Here is a 15,663-nt window from a genome sequence, read left to right as displayed (position 1 = left end):
TCTTTGTATCTTGGTATCCAGTTGTTTCAGTATAATTTGATGAAAGGCAATCCTTTCTGCATTGAATTGCCTTCGTCAAAGATCAATTGACTGTGTTTGTATGAGTCTGTCTGGGATCTCTCTTCTGTCCCATTAATGTGGGACATGATATTGTTTAATATCATCTTGTTTTAATTACTGTAGTTACACAGTAGGTCTTGAGAATGTCTAATATTCATCCTACAACTTGGTTCTTCTTCAATACTATGTTCACTATTCTTGATAATTGTGACTTTCTACATAAATTACAGGATTCATCTGTTGATCTGTATGTGGATTTCTTTTTTTGTAAAGCATTTTTCCATTTTGGTATTAAGGTAATGAGGGCCTCATCAAATAAGTTAGGAAGTCTTCCCTTTACCTCTATTATCTGGCAGATTGTTGAAAACTGGTACAAACCTTTGTCTGATCCTTTGGCAGAATTACCAGGGCTTTCTTTTTTTGGAAGAATACTATTTTTTTTCTATATTGGGAAATTATTAGTTATGGATTCTACTTCTTCAACAAATATGAAGGTTATTTTTCTTATGTAAATTATAATAGATTGTACCTTTTAAGGAATTGGTTCATTTCATGTAAGGTATCGAATTTGTGTGCTTAGAACTGTTCTTAATATTTTTTATTAGTGATAAGCATGATATCAATGGTAATTTATTATCTTTCATTTTAGAAGTGGAGAATGGAATAGAAGTTTATCACTCTTGATATTTTGAAAGAAAAAGCTTTAAGTTATGGATATTCTCTATTTCCTGTTTCAATTTCATTGATGTTTACTCTACTTGTTATTACATCAATTTTTTTCTGTTTGCTTATACTTAAATTGCTCTCCTTTCTCCAGCTTCATAAGATTTGGACTTCTTCTTTTCAAATCCATGCATTAAATACTATGTATTTTCTTCTAAACACAGCTTTCTCTGTATTCCATGGGTATGATATGCTGAAATTTCATTTTCTTTTAATTTAAAATATTTTAAAATTTATTTGTAACTTCATTGATCCAACTATAAATTGGAAGTATGATTTTCAATTTCTAAATATTAGTAGATTTCTCAGCTACCTTTTCATTGCCAATTTTCAGTCTAATTCCATTGTATTTTAAGAACAATTTTCATATGATTGAAATTATTTTAAACTTGTGTGTGTGTATTTTATGACTCTAGTCCTGATTGTGAGCTACTTAAGTTAATGTTCACGTGTGCTTGAGCAGGTGCACTTAACTATCTCCATGAGAACTCTATAATGGCAAATGAGATCAAGTTGATCAATAGTGTTGTGTTGGTCAACTATATTCTTTCTGATTTTCTATTTGTTTGATCTATCAATTAATAAAAGTGTTGAGTTCTTCTACCATAATAGTTTATTTGTCTACTTCTCCTATCAATTATGCCATTTTTGTTGACATATTTAATGGTATTTTTTAAGTGCACACAATTTAAATATGAAGTTTAGTCTTTTTGTACAATTAGCCATTTATTCTTACATAATGTCTTTCTCAATTCCTGGTAATTTCCCTGGTTCTGATCTCAGCTGTGTCTGATATTAACATAACTATTCCAGATTTCTTTCTACTACTACCATCCTTCTACTTTTAGCTTGTATCTTTGTATCTAAGTTGGGTTTCATTTAAATATGAAATAGGATCTCTTTTTTTAAGTATACTTTAACAATATTTGTCTTTTCTCTGGTGTGCTTTGATCATTCATATGTAAATGGTTATTGGTCTTATTGATATAGTATCCACATGTTTGTAATTGTTTTCTCTCCATTGCTTTTATTATCTGTTTCTTTTCCCTTTATTTTGCCCCTTGATTTCTCTGGTTCTCATTCTATAATATCCATTTTCTCTCCTCTGAAATATTCCTCATTTTTAGAATTTTTAATAGTTTCCCATGTTTCTGATGTATATTTTTAAGCAATCTAAACCCATCTTCAAATAGTGCTAAACCACTTCACATGAGTGCAGGGTACTTAAGACTATTCCCAATTTCTTCTTTCTGCCTTTTGTGATACTGTTCATTCATCTCACTGCTCCATGTGCAATAGTCACCCAATATAGTTTTCCTTTAAACAAGTCATTTTCAGATACATTAATAAGAAACACAAAAGAATTTACTTTACTTTAATTTGTTCGCTAATATTCTTTCCTTTTTACTTAGATCTGAGTTTTCATTCTGAATGTTATTTCATTCTCCTTAGAGAACTATTTTTTTAAAGGGGTGTTGCTATTGTTTGCTTTTTTTTTTTTTTTTACATTTCTTCCAAAGAAATTTCTTTTGACCTTGAATATTCTCAGATTTTGTTTATTTTGAAAGTCTGTGCTCCTTCATGACTTCTGAAGAATCATTGCACTGGACACACAATTCTACAATGGCATTGTATTTTCATTCAGCCTTTGAAAGTTACATGACACTGTTTTAGCTACTATGGTTCTGCTGAGAAATCCACTGTATTCCTTTGTTCCTCTGTAGTAAGGAATCTCCCCGCCAGGCTTCCTTCCATATTTTGTCTTTTCCTTTGGTTTTCTATAATTTAACTATGATATTCCTAGGTTGTTGTGGTTGTCTTTTTTGAGTAGGGGTTGTTGTTTGGCAAGCCCTGAATTTCCTGTGTTAGTACTATAATGTTTACAGCTAAGTTTGGAACAGTGTTAGACATCATTACTTCAAATGTTTCTTCTGTTGTTCCATTGTTCTCTCTTCCATCGTTGCCTGACATTCTACTTATGTGTATGCTAGTATCTTTTAAAATTTCCTACAGTACTTTAATGTTGTTTTATGGTTTTCATTATTTTTTACTCTGCACTTCTGCAGGGGTAAGTTCTATTGAACTACCTTCATCTTCATTATATTCCTTTTCTCAGATCTGTTCAGTCTACTGAGAGCCCATCAGTAGGTCCTTTACATTCTTATAAGTTACAATGTTTTGGTTTTTTTTTTTAAATTCTTTCTTGATGTCTCCATATCTCTCCTTACATTACCCTTCTTGCACATTGAGTACTTTTTCACTGGAGTCCCTAATATGTTACTCAAAGTGATTTTAAATTCCCAGTCTAGTACTCCAACTTTTTTGCCACATCTGAGTCTGGTTCTAATGCTTGCTTTGTCTCTCACACTATGTTTTTTCTCATATTTTATCATGCCTTATAAGTTTTTGTTGTTGGAATCTGGACATATTGCATGGTATAAGGGGAGTTGATATAAATAGTTCTTTGGTGAGCATTTATGCTTATGTGGATAGAAGAGGTGAGCTGTGCTTAATATTTTCTGTAGTCATATGTGACAAAGTCTACAAAGTCTTCTTATATCTTCACTTGTCAGGAATTTTGACTTCCCAAAAAAGATTCACTTCAATTTAAAGCTATGATTTAATTTTCTAGGAACCTATGTAAAGAAAGGTGAACTAGTGCTTCTATATAAATTAGAACAACTGAACAGATCTAGTGTTAAAAATCAAGTCCTTGTCCTTTCTCAATACTGAACTATAGGAAGAAGAAAATTTTAACTCTGATGAGTCATATTCTCACTACCAGAGCTTTATAAAAAGTGCTACTCTTGGCTGGAGATGTACCTCAATGGTAGAACACTTGCCTAATGTGCACAAGGTCCTGGGTTCCATTCCAGGCACTAATGATATAAAGAAAGAAGGAGAGAGAGAAAGAGAGAGAGAGAAAAAAAGGGAAGGAAGGAAGGAAGGAAGGGACAAAGGAACAAAGGAAGGAACAAAGGAAGGAAGGAAAGAGAACCAGGCACTGGTGGCTCATGCCTGTAATCCTAGCTACCCAGAAGGCAGAGATCAGGAGGATCATAGTTCAAAGCCAGTCCAGGCAAATAGTTCTTGAGACCTTATCTTGAAAATAACCCATAACAAAAAGAGCTGGTATTTTCTGGTAAGAAAGAAAGAGTTAGAAAAGAAAGTGTTAACTGTGATAAATAAAGAAAGGTGGGTTTGAAGATATTCAGTTGCAGAATTATTTAAAATTGTATCTGGCAATGAAAATGGAGCACATTTTCTGAAAGTTCCTATCTTTCTTTAGGTATGGTGTACCAAATTAATTCTCTGACCAACAGTGTAACAAAAGGCAACAGGAGTTTGTAAGAAGTTGTGTTAGAGAAAAAAGTGAACATGGAGTCAGACCCCTTCATTCATGTGTCCATTTACCTTCTGATTTCTACTTGCCAGTCATTCTGTGAGGTAGTCTTACTAACTCATCCTGTGACATTGTGCAAATCATTTTATGTTTTTTTATTTCCATTTCTGTTACAGCAAAACACAGAAAATAGCATTTGCTGAAAGCCCTTACTGTGAGGTTCAGATGAGACAGTGCCTCCAGATGTACATTGAAAGGTGATTCATAAAGTAGAGTTTTATTTGTAGAACATTTGCATATGCCATGTTTACATATAAAAGGGGATATTTAAACTACATTTTAGAAGCTTGGGGGATTATAATTTTCATTGGTTTTACTTATTTAATTTCATTTTTTTCATAATACTATCTTCTAAGCTTTCTTACATGAGCTTTCCTCATGGGAAAACGTTGTTTTCCTGGCTCTCTTTTGCATTCCATCCTTTTAGAACTCTTGTTTAATTTCACAAATGTAGGGGATTTCTTGCTAGTGCTAAAAATTGTAGGTAGGAAATTGCACTGTGAATTTGTGGTGCAGATAGAAAAGGTAAGATAAGTAGCTGAGTGAGTCAAGGGCAGAACCTAGAAGAAATGACAATAAACTTCTCTCCATTGTAGTTCCTTCCGGGGAAAAAAAAAAAAACATACACACACACACCCTGCAATAACAGCAACATCAGGTCTGAGGCCATGCTGTTTCTATTTACCAGAGCCATTCATAGTGACCACTGAGCTGTGGCCACTATCTCCTCTCATGGCATTCTTCCTTTGGTTTTCTTTGTACAGAAAGGGTGATTCATCTGTATCTATTTTCCTTACATGGAAAGAACTCTCCAGCCAGAATCCTGAGCCTAATTTCCACCCATTATGCTTACTGGAGCACTATACTGTCCTGTCCAGAGTAGATAAAAACCAGAGACTCTCTCTGCATTATGCTTATCAGATGACTGAGAAATAAATTAAGTTCTAAAGACAGAAAATGAATAGCTTCAGGGTACGTTGATTTATCATAATATTCCAATTCTCTTTTCTTCAGAACCCAGTCATGCAGAGAGAGTTTCCTCATTAGAAGCCAGATAAAACATTGTGCAGAGGACCTAGCTTTAAGAATAAACATTGGTCTGAACTCTAGAGCCTATTAACATACTCTTCTGTCTTTTCATTACAGCTTCCCTATTGCACTAGAACTACAGAATGGCACATTTCTAAATTCCATTCATAATTAGTAGCACTAGACTGAGTCTGTTGGTAAAAAGAAAAATGAAGAAAAAAATCAATACGGAAAAATTATCCTTCTTGGAAGTATAAAGGTAATTTGCCATCCCAGAGGAAAAAAAAGTCAATACTTCCTGAAGTCATTGGACAAAAAGTTGAATACAATGACTTCTGTGAAACAATGAAATATATGGAAGAACAAAGAAGACATAGGTAACAGAGATAAATTTTACTTTTATAAAGCAAAGGGAAAGTCATAAATACCTTTCTCCAGTTGGTTTTCATCATTTAATTTATCAATTGAAGTTTATAGAAAAAGAGATTGAAAGATTCTGGTTTTAACCTTCTTGTTGTCATTTTTGGGACTGAGGGTTCCCTGCTACTGAGCCAACCTTTATATTATTAAAAAAAAGAAGTACTGATTTGAGAGCAAACTAGTGCCAGTTGATTATATCAGAAATCTTAAATGTTTGTGGCAAAATAAATACCATTCCACAAGGTAATAGGAAAAATGGTAATTAGTGATGGTAGCATGAATAATTATTTGGTGATATTTTTTAAAGAGAGCATTTCAGAAGAAAGGAACTAACTATCCTTTGGAGATAAAATAATGTTTCATAATGGGTCATTGATGAAATAAAAGAGGAAATTTAAAAATTTCTGGAAATCAATGAAAATGAAAACACAACCTACCAGAACCTATGGGACACAGCAATGGCAGTCCTGAGAGGAAAGTTTACAGCCATGAGTGCATATATTAAAAAGACTGAAAGATCCCAAATCAATGACCTAATGGTACATCTCAAACTCCTAGAAAAACAAGAACAAGCAAATCCCAAAACAAATAGGAGGAGAGAAATAATAAAAATAAGAGCTGAAAACAATGAAATAGAAACCAAAAAAAACATACAAAGAATTAATGAAACAAAAAGTTGGTTCTTTGAAAAAATAAACAAGATTGACAGACCCCTGGCAAACCTGACTAAAATGAGGAGAGAAAAAAATCCAAATTAGTAGAATCAGGAATGCAAAAGGGGAGATAACAACAAACACCATGGAAGTCTGGGAAATCATCAGAGACTACTTCGAGAACCTGTATTCAAATAAATTTGAAAATCTTAAAGAAATGGACAGATTTCTAGATACATATGATCATCCAAAACTGAATCAAGAGGATATTAATCACCTGAATAGATCTATAACACAAAATGAAATTGAAGCAGCAATCAAGAGTCTCCCAAAAAAGAAAAGTCCAGGACCAGATGGATTCTCTGCTGAATTATATCAGACCTTTAAAGAAGAACTGATACCAACCCTCCTTAAACTGTTCGATGAAATAGAAAGAGAAGGAAAACTGCCTAACACATTTTATGAAGCCAATATTACACTTATCCCAAAACCAGGCAAAGACACTTCCAAAAAGGAGAACTATAGGCCAATCTCCTTAATGAACATTGATGCAAAAATCCACAACAAAATAATGGCAAATCGAATTCAACAACACATCAAAAAGATTATTCACCACGACCAAGTAGGCTTCATCCCAGGAATGCAGGGGTGGTTCAACATACGAAAATCAATACACGCAATAAACCACATTAATAGAAGCAAAGATAAAAACCACTTGATCATCTCAATAGATACAGAAAAAGCCTTTGATAAGATCCAACACCATTTCATGATAAAAGCTCTAAGAAAACTAGGACTAGAAGGAAAGTACCTCAATATTATAAAAGCTATATATGACAAACCTACAGCCAGCATTATACTTAATGGAGAAAAACTGAAACCATTCCCTCTAAAATCAGGAACCAGACAAGGATGCCTGCTACCTCCACTCCTATTCAACATAGTACTGGAATTCCTAGCCAGAGCAATTAGGCAAGAAGAAGGAATAAAAGGAATACAAATAGGTAAAGAAACTGTCAAAATATCTCTATTTGCAGATGACATGATCCTATACCTAAAAGACCCAAAAAACTCTACTCAGAAGCTCCTAGACACCATCACACCATCAATAGCTACAGCAAGGTAGAAGGATATAAAATCAACATAGAAAATCATTAGCATTTCTATACACGAATATAGAACAAACTGAGAAAGAATATATGAAAACAATTCCATTTACAATAGCCTCAAAAAAAATCAAATACCTAGGTGTAAACCTAACAAAAGATGTGAAAGACCTCTACAAGGAAAACTATAAAGTTCTGAAGAAAGAGATTGAGGAAGACTATAGAAAGTGGAGAGATCTCCCATGCTCATGGATTGGTAGAATCAACATAGTAAAAATGTCTATACTCCCAAAAGTAATCTACATGTTTAATGCAATACCCATCAAAATTCCAATGACATTCATTAAAGAGATTGAAAAATCTACCGTTAAATTTATATGGAAACACAAGAGGCCATGAATAGACAAGGCAATACTCAGTCAAAAGAACAATTCTGGAGGTATCACGATACCTGACTTCAAACTATATTACAAAGCAATAACAATAAAAACAGCATGGTACTGGCACAAAAACAAACATGAAGACCAGTGGAACAGAATAGAGGACCCAGATATGAAACCACACAACTATAACTAACTTGTCTTTGACAAAGGCACTAAAAATATGCAATGGAGAAAAGACAGCCTCTTCAACAAAAACTACTGGGAAAACTGGTTAGCAGTCTGCAAAAAACTGAAACTAGATCCATGTATATCACCCTATACCAAGATTAACTCAAAATGGATCAAGGATCTTAATATCAGACCCAAACTCTAAAGTTGGTACAGAAAAGAGTAGGAAATACTCTGGAGTTAGTAGGTATAGGTAAGAACTTTCTCAATGGAACCCCAGAAGCACAGCAACTAAGAGATAGCATAGATAAATGGGACTTCATAAAACTAAAAAGCTTCTGCTCAACAAAAGAAATGGTCTCTAAACTGAAGAGACCACCCACAGAGTGGGAGAAAATATTTGCCAGCTACACATCAGACAAAGGGCTGATAACCAGAATATATAGGGAACTTAAAAAACTAAATTCTCCCAAAACTAATGAACCAATAAAGAAGTGGGCAAGTGAACTGAACAGAACTTTCTCAAAAGAAGAAATTCAAATGGCCAAAAAACACATGAAAAAATGCTCACCATCTCTAGCAATAAAGGAAATGCAAATTAAAACCACACTAAGATTCCACCTCACCCCTGTTAGAATAGCCATCATTGGCAACACCACCAACAACAGATGTTGGCAAGGATGTGGGGAAAAAGGAACCCTCTTACACTGTTATGGGAATGTAAACTAGTACAAACATTCTGGAAAAAAATTTGGAGGCTACTTAAAAAGCTAAATATTGATCTACCATTTGATCAAGCCATACCACTCTTGGGGATATACCCAAAAACTGTGACACAAGTTACTCCAGAGGCACCTGCACACCCATGGTTATTGCAGCACTATTTACAATAGCCAAGTAATGGAAACAGCCAAGATGCCCCACTACTGACTGATCAAGAAAATGTGGTATCTATACACAATGGAATTTTATGCAACCATGAAGAAGAACGAAATGTTATCAATTACTGGTAAGTGTATGGAATTGGAGAACATCATTCTGAGTGAGTTTAGCCTAGCCCAAAAGACCAAAAATCATATGTTCTCCCTCATATGCAGATATTAGATCAAGGGCAAACACAACAAGGGGATTGGACTTTGATCACATGATAAAAGCGAGAGCATACAAGGGAGATATGAGGATAGGTAAGACACCTAAAAAATTAGCTAGCATTTGTTGCCCTCAATGCAGAGAAACTAAAGCAGATACCTTAAAAGCAACTGAGGCCAACAGGAGAAGGGGACCAGAAACTAGAGAAAAGGTTAGATCAAAAAGAATTAACCCATAGGGCAACACACATGCACAGGAAATTAATGTGAATCAACTCCCTGTATAGCTATCTCTACCTCAACTAGTAAAAACCCTTGTTCCTTCCTATTATTGCTTATACTCTCTCTTCAATAAAATTAGAGATAAGGGCAAAATAGTTTCTGCTGGGTATTGAGAGGTTGGGGGAGAGATGGAGGGGGCAGAGTTGGTGGTTATAGAGAGGGTGGAGGCAGGGGGGAGAAATGACCCAAGCATTGTATGCACATATGAATAATAAAAAAATTAAAATTTAAAAAATAAATAAATTTTAAAAAATAAAATAATGTTTCAAAGATGATGTGTCTAAAATAATGCCCTTTAAAATAGAGGCTAAACAAAACAGTAGTTTGGGCTATTAAAGATAGAGTATGGCAGAGGGTGTAGCTCAGTAGAAAGTGCACGTGGCTTGCATATAGAAGGCCCTAGGTTTGGTCCCCAGCACCACAAAAAAAGAGGTTTATTAAAAGCTGAAATCAAAACATCTCAGTGGCATCCACACCATCTCTATGAGATTAGTAGAAATGGAGAATCTTCTCTACATTTTAGAAAAAGAGAAACTGAAACCAAACTAAGAATCAGGTCTACTCTAGAGATTAGAAGGCTAGCACATTTCCAAAATATTGTCCTTACTAAACACACACACACACACACACACACACACACACACACACACATATAAATGCTGACTTCCATTATCTGGTATGGTAATTCGCATTCATTCACAGATAAATACTTGGTAAGATAGTTGATAAGAGTAGGAGTTAAAAAATAAAAACAGTAACAAAACCAAGCTGTTCATGGTGGTATATGTCTGTAATCCCAGCACTGTAGGAGATTGTGAAGTTGAGGCAGAAGGATCTCTAGTTTTAGGTCAGTCTATACTACATAGCAAGACCCCAGCTGCTCAAAAACGAACACAAGAAAAAATAACAATTTTGAGGCATTTACTGAACTGACCATTTTATGCAAATTATGTCAATTTTCATAATATTGCTACATAAGGTAATACATGGTTCCCTTTGTGCAGATAGGAAAGTGATACACTAAGAACTCTAAAAGCACCTGGAAGTCAAATACATATTCAGTGACTGACCTGGGATTTGTACCCCATTAGTCCTATTCCAAAACCTGTTCACCCAACTCTCCTACCCTCCTCTGCCAGGGTGAAGCCAGAGCTATCCTACTTGAGCATTTTGAATAATCTCAGGATACACTCTTGCATTAAAATGAGCTTTCTGGCATGGATTATGTCCTTAGAAAGGGTCATGTGTTTCTAGGAAACATTCTCCTATATAAAAGTGTGATGCAAAGATCTTGAAATGCAACTACACTCTGGCCAAGGTCAATTATTTTGTGTAGCTTTCATCAGAAATTATATATTTGCCTTTAGAAGCACTTTTCATTGGACAGACCACACAGAGCAAAGCACATTATTAGAGCTAAGAATATAATTAAGGATGCCAGATCTACATGCTGGTATAGGAAGGAGCTGTTCAAAGGAGGTCAGCCTCTTGAACATAGGAGCTGGAACCCAGCACTAGTTGCTATCAAAACTTCCCTTCTACAATAAAGGCCAATAGTGTGACTTCAACCAGCTTCAGATTTATCTCTGTATAAATCTTCCTTGAAGCCAATAGCACCACTGCAATTCAAGAAACATTAATACATTTGCAAGAATATGGCTAAACAGGAACACTTCTACACTGTTGGTGGGAATGCAAATTAGTACAACCACTATGGAAAGCAGTATGGAGATTCCTCAAAAAGCTAAAGATAGAACTGCCATATGATCCAGTGATATTGCTCCTGGGCATCTTCCCAAAGGAACGTAAATCAGGATACCATACAGACACCTGTACACCAATGTCCATCTCAGCACTATTCACAGTAGCCAAGCTATGAAAATAACCCAGATGCCCTACAACTGATGAATGGATCAAGAAAATGTGGTATATATACACAATGGAGTTTTACTCAGTCATAAGGAATAATGACATGTGGTCTGAAGGTAAATGGATATAAGTACAGGACATTCATGTTAAGTGAAGTAAGCCAAGCTCAGAAAGACAAAGGCCACATGTTTTCCCTCATGATGGAAGGTAGAACCAAAAGATAAACATATACACAAAAACAAGCATGATCATATACAAAAATTCATATGTAGAACATGTTTGTAACAGTGGAATTACTCCATGGAACTTGGAGAAAGAGGGAAATGCAAAGAGAATAATAGAGATCAGTAATATCATAAAACATTAACATCTGTGAAGGTAGAGGATATAAGGATGTGCATTAAAAGCTGTTGAAAATGGGGGTGGGAGGTAAAGACTATGGGAGAGTAATGGAAGGGGTGGAATGAATCAAAGTAAAGTAGACTCACAATTGGGATACATTGAGAAACCCCCTTGAATATCAACTTAACTATTAATAATGAAAGACAGGACTGTAAAATAGGTACAGTGTATGTGGAGGTACTAGTGGGAATGGGGAGGGTGAATGAAGGAGGTTAAGGTGAGTGTGTATAGTTGATGGACTTCATATACTTATGTGACATTGAACAAAGAAACTTCTTACAATTGCTTTAAGTGGGGCAGAAAGGGGGTTGAGGGGGAGGGACTATGGGGGTGAAGTAACTACTGTATAATGTAAGCCTAATCAGAATCGTCACTATGAATCTCCCCCGTATAATGAATATTATATAATGAATATCCTAATAAAAATTTATTTTAAAATACATAGAGAAGGAAGTGGTGAATCGATGTTTCTTTCCAAAGTCTTTAAAACGATCATCCCAAAGTTCCTAAGAAGGTGTATTCACAGCTTATATTTTTGAACTTGGTTAGGAAGAGAGATATTAGAAAGAAATGTTTTCTCTTACCCCAAAACACTTGCTAGCATCCAGGCACCATAAGTATAATCTCTAGCTTGATGGAATTATCCAAACAGAAGAGGAATGGCTAACCATTTTAAATATCCAAAGGGCTTTAACAAGTTATGCTCTGCATTCTAGTCCTGATACAGGGTCATGAAGCAGAAAAACAAAACATTTGTACTTCAGTGGGAAAATGAAATCAAAGATCGAAAAGAGTTCTCCATGGAAATTCATCAGTTTTAACCCCTACAATTATTTATGCATCTTTAGCAAATGTTTACTGAGAACCTACTATATACATTTCACCTGTGATTCCTTCTGTGCTTATTTTAAGCATCAGAGCTGCAGGTTCCCACCAGCATGCCCAGCTCACATCAGGATATGGAACTAACTCTCCCATAGGTATGGAAATTTCTCTGAGAGGTCTGATCTGGTCTTGAAATTCACCATCTGTGAGATTTCAGCCACTTAGCTGAAGATGGATGGGTAAAATCTAATAATATAGGACAAATAGGGATAGGATGGGGCCATATCTACCTGTGTGTTTTAGGAGTAAAGTAGGCACTGGAAAGAAAATAGGCCTAGCTACAAGTAATAAAAGACTCAATGAGATGAACAAAGTATTGGGAAAGTGCAAAAGGCATGTCAGAGATTCAACAGCAAAGAAGTATTTTAGAGTAGGAAAACCAATTTTAGTTTCCAGGGTCCAAGTTGTTGGACTTGGTTCAAAAGAATGACTTTTTTTATTCAGGGGCTATTCCCAGCTAGACAATTCCCAGGGAGGCAACAGAGTAATTGGTAGTCTGGCATTTAACCAGTTGAACTGCTTCCAATATGAGTGGATAAAAATCTGTCTAAAATTCACTATTAGGGTCCTATAAAATGATGACAGAATGTACTGTCCTTCCTTAGGGATAATCTTGTCTGGCAATTCAGAGCCCTATGAGCAATACAGAGGCAGGTCCCTGACATTCTGCTCTGTGATGTTTCCTGCTTTTGCTGACATTACATCCTTCTAATGGCCCCTACATGTGAGAACATTCAGCATCCTGAAACTGATAATAATGATCCCAGAGCAACATAAGTCAAGTAAGAAAAAACAAAGGAGAAATACAGGTGGGTACAGGCAGACCAGAGAAGAATGGTACAAAGCTTACTGATGGCTGGGGCCTAGAGAGGAAAAGCTGGGGCCCAGATGAGGCATTGGGCCCTGATTGTCATTTAACGTCCCAAAAGAATCACCTGTCCATATAATCAGTTTCCACCCAGCAATGCTTTCCTACTGACTCATCTAACCCATGACCTTGCTCTCACTTCACTGCTATGATCAAAACATCCTCAGGAGTTGGCTCTTCTCATGTACTTCCTTTTTAATCACTTCTGTAGTGATTAAAAGCCCAAGAGGCTTTTCCTAACCTATTAGTCCCAAATACTCTACTATGACAACTTACAACCCAGCAAACCTTGAAATTGTCTCACCCCTCTCCATGTGATCCCACAAGGTATTGACACAGGTTGACCTTGTGCTGCTAACATGTGGGGACACATCACACTGATTTCATATACATTATCTATGGTTTGCATAACTAGAATCAATCTGCTCCTTCATTGGGAACTGGTCTGTATGTTTTCATCTCACTACCATCTCTCTGAGTCTAGTAGGTGTGGCTAGATTCAGACCCAAGTCTTTTCTAGACTGCACATCCAAGGTAGCTGACTGTCTGCCTCACCACGTATACATAATAGCAGAGGCAAAGTTCACAACAGGCTGTCAATTTATGAGCACTTCATGTGAGCTGACTCTAAGAATCTAGCTTTACAAATAAATCTTCAAGTTACTGGTACCAAATGTTTTTCCCTTTTCTTCCTGCTGAGCACACACACACACACACACATACACTTACATTCTACTATTCCCTGTCATCTCTATTCCCTGAGATTAAAAAACATAAACTTATTTTCTCATAGTTAAAAACTCGATATCCTTACAGTAGCAGACTCTTTGTTAATAGACTATGTAGGAAAGAAAAGAGGAAAATATTTTTATGTGGCACATTGCCAACTTTTCCTGGTCATATTCCCTGAGTTCTTGTAATTCTGGGCATAAATATTATTTTAATTTTGTGATGATAAAGCCATTGTCTTTATGGAGCTTATAGTCTAATTAGGAAATAGACATCAATGAATACCTTAAGTAAAGCTAATATTGCAATAAAGAAATGTGCTCTGCTCTAAATGAGAAGTGGATGATGTGAGTATACAACCAAGAGACCTAATGGAGTTGGGGGAAATGGCAAAGGTTTTCTAAGGAAGTGCTTGAGCTGAGAGGTGAAGGTTGAGAAGTACTACCTAGAAGAAGTGCAGAGAATTCCGGACAGTAGAAAGGATAGGTCCTTTGACAGAAAATATGGCACATTTTGACTGCAATATAAAACCAGGTTTTTAAAGCATAGTGAAAAGAGAATGGAGTGAGATGAGGCTCATTAGATATTAGTTGTTTCATCTTCAACTTGTTTTTTATTGTTATTCCATATTAATCAATAGAAAACTATTGAATGATTTTTAAGTGAGGAGATAGCACAATCACACTTATATCTGTTACACTATATGGAATTAGGAGGGCTGAAGGTGACAGAGTTGTTGAAGATGATTACTACTAGGATTTTGGCATTAGCTCCTCAATGAAAGATGATACCATAAGCTGATAGAGGAAATGCCAGAAGAAGACCAGAATCTGAGGAGAGCACCAATTCTGTAAGACTTTCTCATGGAATCTTTTAAATCTTTCAAGTGTATCAGTCAAACAAACAATTACGTGGCTAAGTCTGGAGCTTGAAGGAAAAGCCAAGGCTTGAGATATAAATTTGTGAGTCATTGGTACACAGGTGTAAGTGAGGCTGTGACATCCAATATTGAGGAACTCTAAGAACAAAGTTAAGTTAGCCATGTTCTGAAGGCCAAAACCCACATGTTTTCTCTCATATGTGAAATACAGACCTAACACAAATGTAGTAATATTATGAAAATCAGATCACACTAAGAGGAGGTCATATATGAGAGAGGGAGGGTAAAAAAAGGAAGCAAAGAAGGTAGATATGGTTGATGTACTTCCCATGCAAAAATGAATATATAATTTTTATCCTGTTGAAATCACCATAAGAAGGGGACTAAGGTAGAAAGAAGAAAATAGAAGAGATGAACCAATTCAGATTATAATACATACATACATGGAAGTGTCACAAGGAAACTCCTTATATAACTATCTTAAACAAACAAAAATTTCACTCTTTTCTTTTACAAAATCAGTGAACAGGTGGGCATAACAGGTTCTGTCTTGGGAGTTTGGACCAGTGAGGGAGGAATGTGGGTAAAGCACATAGGAGGGTGAATATGGTGCAAATATAGTGCACACATGCATGTAAATGGAGAAAATGATGCCTGTAAAAGCTATTCCAAGAATAGGGAGAAGAGAGAGAAAGGAGAATGATGGAGGGAGTGG

This window comes from Castor canadensis, chromosome 2 (genome assembly GCF_047511655.1).
Source record: "Castor canadensis chromosome 2, mCasCan1.hap1v2, whole genome shotgun sequence".
Classification (NCBI taxonomy): Eukaryota; Metazoa; Chordata; class Mammalia; order Rodentia; family Castoridae; genus Castor; species Castor canadensis.
The sequence above is the reverse complement of the archived record's forward strand: the minus strand, read 5'-3'. Positions refer to the sequence as shown.